The sequence below is a fragment of the Labeo rohita genome, chromosome 6, assembly GCF_022985175.1.
Source record: "Labeo rohita strain BAU-BD-2019 chromosome 6, IGBB_LRoh.1.0, whole genome shotgun sequence".
Lineage (NCBI taxonomy): Eukaryota > Metazoa > Chordata > Actinopteri > Cypriniformes > Cyprinidae > Labeo > Labeo rohita.
The window spans coordinates 10499310-10508131 of record NC_066874.1 but is presented as its reverse complement, the minus strand read 5'-3'; the positions used below and the strand labels follow the sequence as shown (position 1 = coordinate 10508131).

The 8822-nt window shown below is 36.4% G+C and overlaps 2 long non-coding RNA genes across 2 annotated transcripts; both read left to right on the top strand.

Annotated features, from left to right (window-relative positions):
- Window positions 1–3936: 3936 nt before the first annotated feature.
- LOC127166394 (uncharacterized) lies at window positions 3937–5113 on the top strand. The gene is made up of 3 exons (XR_007827897.1): window positions 3937–4082; window positions 4695–4755; window positions 4995–5113. It is a non-coding gene; the product is annotated as an uncharacterized LOC127166394 (long non-coding RNA).
- A 2-nt stretch (window positions 5114–5115) lies between these two features.
- LOC127166395 (uncharacterized) lies at window positions 5116–7340 on the top strand. The gene is made up of 3 exons (XR_007827898.1): window positions 5116–5139; window positions 5236–5308; window positions 6335–7340. It is a non-coding gene; the product is annotated as an uncharacterized LOC127166395 (long non-coding RNA).
- The last annotated feature ends 1482 nt before the right edge of the window (window positions 7341–8822 follow it).

Below are 8822 nucleotides of genomic sequence, written 5' to 3'. Positions count from 1 at the left end.
CCTTTTCCATCACTTCAGCACTATCATTAGTGCAGTATGATAATTTGACTGATGTTTTCTGGCATGGCTGTCCATCACATCATCGAGATGTGACCATGAGCAGAGCAGTTAGAGTCTGGCTGGCACTCAGCGGCTGATGCTTCCTGACATCTCCCCAGAACCCCGCTGAGTTCCAGACCCTCTGCATAGCAGGTCTCTCTCTTGTAATTTCTTTGAATTTTTTATGAATTTCGTTCTGGTGTCAATAGCGCAACATAACAAGACCAAATCTGGTGTGTCAGACAGTATAGTCACATCATGTTCACTAGTTTCAGTTGTTCCACAGCTGAACTAAATATTTAAACATTAGGTCCATTGATTGATGATACCAGGTCTGTCACAAAATTTAAATCTGAGACTGTGTCTGGCTGTCATGATTTTCTTCATACATACAGTACCATGCAGCATTGAATTGTCCTACTTTGTCTATTACTTTCCAGGGACTGCTTCCTGGGTCACCAAAGTTCAGTAAGTGCACAGAAAATATGCGTTCACGCCATATCAGAATTCCCGTAATTACAAGATTACAACTTGTAAAAAGCGTTCACGTCCTCATAGAACTCGTAACTACAACTTGTACCACATGACCGCTGTACCACCTGACCAACGTAGGCTCTGTTTAGGCATTGATGTTGCCATAAAATGTAGTGTTGCCATAAAAAAGCATAATTCCCAGTCTGAGGACGTGAACAGCTCCAAGTGGAACGTCACATGTTGTCATCTCGAAATTACGGTAATTACAATATGCCATGAACGCAGCATAGGTGCACTTGCTTTCACTCAAAGGAAATCACAGAAAAAGACCAAGAATAAAAAAAACATATGATAGAACAGGGCCAGTGACATTACTCCTCAGGAAATAGTGTGGGAAATCTGGCATAAACCTATACATAATTGAAGCATTACATAATCATTTAATACCATTTATGCAACTAAAATTGTCACATTATGTTACATTTACATTTATTCATTTGGCAGACGCTTTTATCCAAAGCGACTTACAGGTGGGGAATACATCAAGCGATTTGTCCTAAAGAGGCAAAACGACTTAGGAAGTGCTTCTAACAGTGCTTCTCCCGCTCATGTTTATCTATTACATTTATTTTTTTATTGTTACAAGTGGGTTTAAATATTTAAAATATCTAGGCTATATAATGGTAAATGTAACTATATAAATATATGTAAATATTAAGGATTTGTTAAGATTTTTACATTCCAACGTTTTTCTATTCTAAAGCTATGCAAATACTTTTACACTTCAGATGCTGTCAGTTTGTCTATATTGTATGTCTCAGTGGACATCCATACCAAACATATAAAAATGTACACATACTTTTCAGTCATTGACAACTTTCTGTTAGGTTTTACATGATCAGGCATAACATTATGACCACCCTCCTAATATTGTGTTGGTCCCCCTTTTGCTGCCCAAACAGCCCTGTCCCGTTAAGGCATGGACTCCACTAGAACCCTGAAGATGTGCTGTGGTATCTGGCGCCAAGATGTTAGCAGCAGATCCTTTAAGTCCTGTAAGTTGCGAGGTGGTGCCTCCATGGATTGGACTTGTTTGTTCAGCACATACCACAGATGCTCAATTAGACTAAAATCTGGGGAATTTGGAGGCCAAGTCAACACCTCAAACTTGTTGTTGTGCTCCTCAAACCATTTCTGAACCATTTTTACCACAGACACCAGGGAATGAAAGGATGTACATGGTCTGCAACAATGCTTATGTAGATGGTACATGTCAAAGTAACATACACATGGATGGCAAGACCCAAGGTTTCCCAGCAGAACATTGCCCAAAGCATGATTCTGGCTGCGTCCAAAACTGCCTACTTCTATACTATATAGTAGGGGAAAAGCAATAGGCAAGCGAATAAGTATGTTTGAATCCTTAGTATTCATAGAAAAAGAAGAGTGAGGTACTAATTTTTGCAAGATTCGGACGTACGTCTACTTAAAGTGCGTCCGAACATGCCTACTTACCTACTATATAGTAGAAAAAAAAAGAGTACATGAAGGAAGAAGTACGTTTGAAACCTAAAAGAGTAGGTGAAAAATCCCCGGATGTCATACTGCTTCAGCCCAGATTTTGGAGTGTTCATCGATGGATACTTTTCAATCCCAAGAGTCCACGGTAGATCAATACGTCATCATTGAACGTGATTAAGAACCCCGAGGAGGGTGTTTACAAATGCGAGTATTACATACCAAAACACGGTTCCTTGTGTTAAAATCGTATTTGTTGACCTACTGTATAGTAAGGCGTAAAGACATTAAACAGTATAGTATATTTGTGATTTTGCTGTGAAAAGATGATTTATTATGTATAGCGAACAGTAGAGCTCCAGTAAGCACATGTACCAAACCATATACATCTTAAAGGGGTCATTGGATGCTAAATTCACTTTTTCATGTTGTTTGAACATTAATGTGTGTTGGCAGTGTCTGTACAAATCTACCCTATAATGATAAAAATTCATGCAGTGGTTTTTAATTCATCTGTAAAAATAATATCCCCTTTTTCAAATCGAGCCGTTCACAGATGCCTGTCAGTGTGCCGTCACACCGACAGAGGCCGCTCCCACAATAGTTGATTGACATGAGCTCTTACCTTAGACCAGCTGTCACAGTCCAGTAACTTTCCTTGTTTTGATGCCAGAGCAGGGATGCAAGTTAGACAAGAATATCTCAGATTGAGCGATTGAGATGTTGTGTTGCTGGATGTAATAATGAACATAGTGGTCGTCATTTACTCCCAACATCTGAGCTGCTAAAGATGCAGTAGATTACGTTTGTTTGTGAAGGGAATGCACCTCCCAATCTACATATATCCATCTATGTTCACACGAATCATTTATGATCCAGCTTCACTTACAGCAGAAGTGTGTACAAGCATTTTTTAATGAATCTTTGCGATCGCCTTTCCTTATAACGTGGTAGTTAGGAAGTTTAGCGGCTAAACATGGCTAAATGCGGCTAAAGTAAACAAGATCGTCTTTCCACAGAGAGAGGAGAGGGGCGGGGTTAGCAGAGCTCATTTGCATTTAAAGGAACAACCCCTTAGAATGAGATGATTTTTGCAGAGCTGATTTTGGCAAGGTAAAAAGGGTGTTGTTTTACAAAACCATTGAGAATTTTTAATCAAAGTATATTAGAGACTTTTCATTAAGACCCTAAAGAATCATATTAACTTGTGGAAAATGGGCATCCGATGACCCCTTTAAAGAATTACTAAATGTCTATTTAACATCTTACAGGAAAATGTTCTAAAAGAATTGCAGATGAGCACATCACAACATAAAACATACATCTGAGTAAGTGATGTACGTTATGTGTGCTTATTATGTAGAATTCACTGTTGTCAATACTGCTTTAGTTGAACATAAGTAATGTAAATAAACATAGGTACATGAAGTAACTAAACACGAGTTATCTATTTCATCTGTCCATTAGTACTGTTGATATATTGAGGAGCAATTGTGTTGGATAAAAAGCCAGTTAACACATCAGCAACTACCCCAACATCTAAATGTAGTAGAAATCACAGAGGTAATTGAATCTTGTCTGAATGTTACAGGGACAGATGAGACACACGTCTGCTTACCCAGTGCAGAGTGACTGATAAAGGAATGCTGCCATCAAAGGCTTTGAATGAGTTATTACATCACTTTTCTAATACTTGATTTCTATGCCTTTGCTGCAGATCTTTTGTGGTGGAGCAGGACCTGCACTGAAAAAAGTGCACAAGGCATGTCATTACTCTAAAGAATTTGTTATACTTGAGCTAACTCAAAACATTTGATTTTCTGTCTAGCCATCAGTGTAATGTAAAAAGTTTGGTTGATTTAAATTAAAAGTAAGTCTTGTTAGTGTAAAGTAAAAATACATTTCTGTAAATTAAATTAAAAATATTGGTTTCCATTGTCACGTGACTTCTAACGTCATCCGTGGTCGTGCGTGTCGACGTTCAGCTTTCCGCCATCTTGTTATACCGCATGGATGAACTCGGCGTGGTAAAACGGGAATCAAGAAAATTGGTAAGTAATTTTAAACATACGTTTGGACTTATTATTAATATTATACATATATGATTTCATAAAATATTATGTTGTACTGTTGTTTTACATACAGTTAGTATTACTAGTTTGACGGCTCTAACTCTGCTAGAAGGTTTACAAGTTTCCCTCATCACCATTTTAAACCGAGTGGAAATAAAATAATAATAATACAAGTAAACTGCTTGAGGTGAGATGGATTGATATTGAAATGTAGTATAAATACTGTTTCGGGTATGCTGGAGTGCGATACATCAGCGTGCATGTACTTTATGGATGGCGCCGTCATGTATAATGTACATGCACGCTTCAGACGCTTTGTATGGACTTAACGTTGTTATTAAGCTTTATTATTATGATGATTTTTATTGATTTATTATGAAGCTCGCGTTCGCAAGGTATTCGCTGTCCTTACATGTATAGTCTCTCATTTATGATTAATGTTAACACATTACGTTAGTTTAACCAAACACGTCTTTAGTGATGTGCCTAAACACTTATTTTAACGTATCGCGTCGACCAGCTTACCCAGTAAAGAAGTCGTCTGTTTACTTTTATGTGAGCCAGTTTGTTATTTCTCTTTGTCTTTTGTAGGATGGGGTACAGCTGAACAACAATTATGACAGGTTTTGAATAAACCAGTCACATGAAAAACGTAAGTAATTTGCACCTTTTAATTATTGCTTTATCTAAAAATGTTAAAATGTAAGTGACTAATCCTGAGTTTTCATAGTTTTTACCATGGGATTGTAGTATGTAGTGTTTTTGAAAATGTCTTGGGTGCCTTAATTATACCTTTTGTTGTTTAATGCTTTGTGTATATATGTATTTTTAAAACTAGTTCTCAAAGTGAAATCATTTTTTTCCTGAAGTCTATGTTTCTCTTTCTTACAGATTAATGCCGAATTTTTGCGCATCACTACCCTACATTTAAAATCGAGAATTATGGCCTCTTTGGACAGACAGAGCTCTTAGCTTCTCCAGGTTATTAGGAGCAAAGGTGGAGTCCTCCATGAAAAACGTTCAAGTTATGGATCAGGTATTGGTTGCATGCGAAAAAAAAAAAATTGCTTGTGACAATCAATTTAGTAGTGTTTTGGTCTAATAAAAACAATACACCTTGAACATTTTGTAGAGTCTGGACATATGCATCAGAATAGATCATGTACCTTGGTGAAGATGCAAGCTGTCTGATCAAAGAATACCAGGTAATGTAGACAATGCAAACTACTGAAATTTTCTCCAACCATGTTTGCCATAAAGTTATATTTCACTACCAAATCAACATTTCCCCATGTTTTACTCGCCCGTCAAGGCATCCTATCTGAATATGGTTATATTCTTGAAGAACAATACAGGCAAAGTTATAATCCTACATATCATTTTACTTCCAAGAGGTAGAATGGGAGTGAATTGTTGACTTTTTGAAGCTTCAAATAGTGCATCTGTCGATCAAAAAAACTGCTCGACACGGCTCTGTGGTTTTAGCAAAGGTCTTCTCAAGCCTTGAGGGTGAGTAAAACGTAGGGAAATTTTGATTTGGTAGTGACATATCGCTTTAAAGCAGTTGAAGTAATTGTTTTATCATTTACACATCAGCCTGTGTGACTTTCTTCCACAGAACACAAAAGAATATATTTTGAAGAATGTTGTTAAGAGCCCCCCATTCACTTGCATTGGTTTTGTGTCCATACAATAATAGTGAATGGGGGCTGTGCTGTTCTGTTACCAACACTGTTCAAAATTCTGCAGAGGACGGTAATTCACACAGGTTTGAAATGACAAGATGGCGTGTAAATCATGACTGTGAACTACTCCTTTAAAAGGGGTTGGTTCACCCAAAAATGCATTTTCAACACTGTTGAGTAGATTGATAATTGCCACTGATTGGCCATTGTGGTACTGCACTTAACAAATATTTCTGTAATTGTCTACAATGGTCAACATGTGAGTGTTTGATTGTACACGTGTTTAAGTTTTTAAAAGCATTTTCAAAGCCAAAGAGAGTGTAAAAGTACGTCTTCATCCGAAAATGAAAATTTTGTCATCACTCACTCTACTCTTGTAATAAACCGTACAAATTTAATTTTTACATTGAACACAAATGAAGATATTTTAATGTAAATTGCGACACATGTTTGGGCTCTACATTGACCTCCATAATAACAAATTATAATAATAATTTTTTTTCTTCCAAAGTCCCTCAATTATTCTCTGTTCTTGTATGTTTTTAGGCTGACCAGAGGGAGGAAGCGGAGAGAGAATTTGAAAAGACCACCATGGCATTTTTTGTAATCCGCGAAAGTGATGCTCTTAGTTGTGCACTGGGCATTTCCATTGTCACTGACGGTGTGGAAGTACTAAATGAGTTGCTCTCTGTTGCATGTGCTTGTGCCATAATGTTTGGACACATTTATGCACTGAACTTAAAATATCCTGAAGGACTCAAATATACCTTTGAGGCCTTTCAAAAAATAATCATGGACATAGAGAGTAAGCAGATGAGCCGAAGGGTGCAGAACCTCTCTTCAAAGCTGCAGGAGTACATTTGTTTCCTTTGACCCAGCTACAGTGTTCTGCTGATGGTAAATTTCTTTGAAGATGTTGGACTGTATAAAGCCTTTTATACAAAGTTAACCGTACTACTGTTTACTAAACCTGATTTGTTTTATCTATAAGTTGTGTTATCTAGGGTTTGTTAAATAGTTTACCCAAAAATGAAAATTCTTTCTTTGTTTACTCATCCTTAAGCTATTCAAGTATTTAACTTTAATTAAATTTGGTTCAGAGACATTTTATGACAATTTTGATAAGTTTGAGATAATTGAGATAAGTTTCATTTTGGGGTAAACTATTCCATGAAGGTGAAAATAATTTTTTGTAATTTATTTTTTTATTTTTACCATTGGCTAATTTGGTAGGTATTTTATTAAAAGTGTTTGGTTTTACACTGCCCATTTTAAACCAGTTTTCTAAGTGACTGTTCATGGAAAGATTGCATGTTTCTCGTTGAAACGATAACTGATTCTTATGGTGAATCTACATTTTATCCAGTGTGTCTATGTATATGGATACTAAAAACTGTTATACAGTATGTTTTTATAACAATACTATACACATGGTAGAGATTATGATAAAAATTGTCAAGTTTATGATGTTTATATTGTTTATTGGTATGAGGATACTGTACACATTGTACAAAAAATTGTATTATGAGAAAATAAATTGTCAGAAGTTTGATGCTTGAAGTCATTCATCTTTGATGATAAAATTACAGATTCTGAAAGTAAATAAATTTATTTGTATTACATTTATATTTTGAGTTGTATTTGGTTGGATGTAAAGTAAAATAATTAAGTTAATACAAAGAGAAAACATTACGACAAAGTATAATTTAAGATTTTATTAAACTTAAAAACTTTACTTGATTCAAAGATACTTTTTGCTTTGGCTAAGTAATGGATAGTTAATTCTTTTCAAAGTAAAAATTTAACGTTGATAAAAAGTAAAGTAATTAGATGTAACAAGTTGACGCAAAATTTTTACTTTGATCCAATGAAACACTTTTTTCAGTGTGCAATGAATGGTGACAGCAGCATTTGTGGGGGGGAAAAAGGAAAATCTGATACAAAAATATAAAGTAAGATCATTTTGTTACTTCTAATGCAGAGATCAAATGATATTGTGCTATTAAAATGACAGTTTTGTATTATATTTGTGCATCTTTGTATGATCTGAAATGTCTGCAGACTGGAGAAATCCACAGCAGCATCCTGGAAAAGGTCTAGTGCCATGGATGAGCCCCTCCATCACTCCACCTGCCCTTGTTCCCTCATCTGGGCCAGACGTTGCTGTGGCCTCTTCATCATCAGTGTCCTCGGAGTCAGCTAGAGCATCTAGAGAAAGACCAAAAGACACTGACGATATGATTTTGGTCAAATTTGTTCTGCTGGTTTCATCTGCCAGTGGAGCCTGAGTTTCAGAAGCTTCAAAAGCATCATCAAATAATGTCATGAAGCTTCTGAAACTCAGGCTCCATTGACTGATGTTGTACGAACAGAAACCAGCAGGACAAACTTAACCGAAATCACCTTGTGTGTTCAGAAAAAAAAAAAAAAACAAAACAACAAAAAAAAAAAAAAAACACAAAAACAGACACAAGGATTGGACAGTGTGGATGACTGAGTCTATTTCTAGGAAATAATGACTGAATTTATATGTTTGGATGAACTAACCCTTTAAAGCCCCAAATAGAAATTGTATGAAATGTATGTAAGCATTTATATAATAGTTGTCACAGAAACACCTGGCTCCACCCTCAATCAGCCCACGCAGCCATCTATTCGCTCTCTGTCACCTGACTACTAATCACAGTCACCTGTTCATCATTACCGCCACCGCATATAAGGCACGTACTCACCTTCATTCATCGTCCAGTCTTGTCTGCAATCACACGTGGATTTCCCTGCTGGACTCCAAACAAAGACACATCTACTTACCTTCGTCGTCTTCACCTTGATGTCCCGTCATCATCTATTGCCTTCATTCCATTACGTCTTCTATCATCTGCAACTTTAAGGAAAGTGATTACAGTGACTCTGTGTTCTGTGTGTGTGTGTGTGTGTGTGTAACTATATCTTCCTACCAGTTTTCGCTGCCATTACCTACCTGTCAAATAAACCTCTTATTGATTTTACTCCACCGTCTTCTGGTTTGTGTACA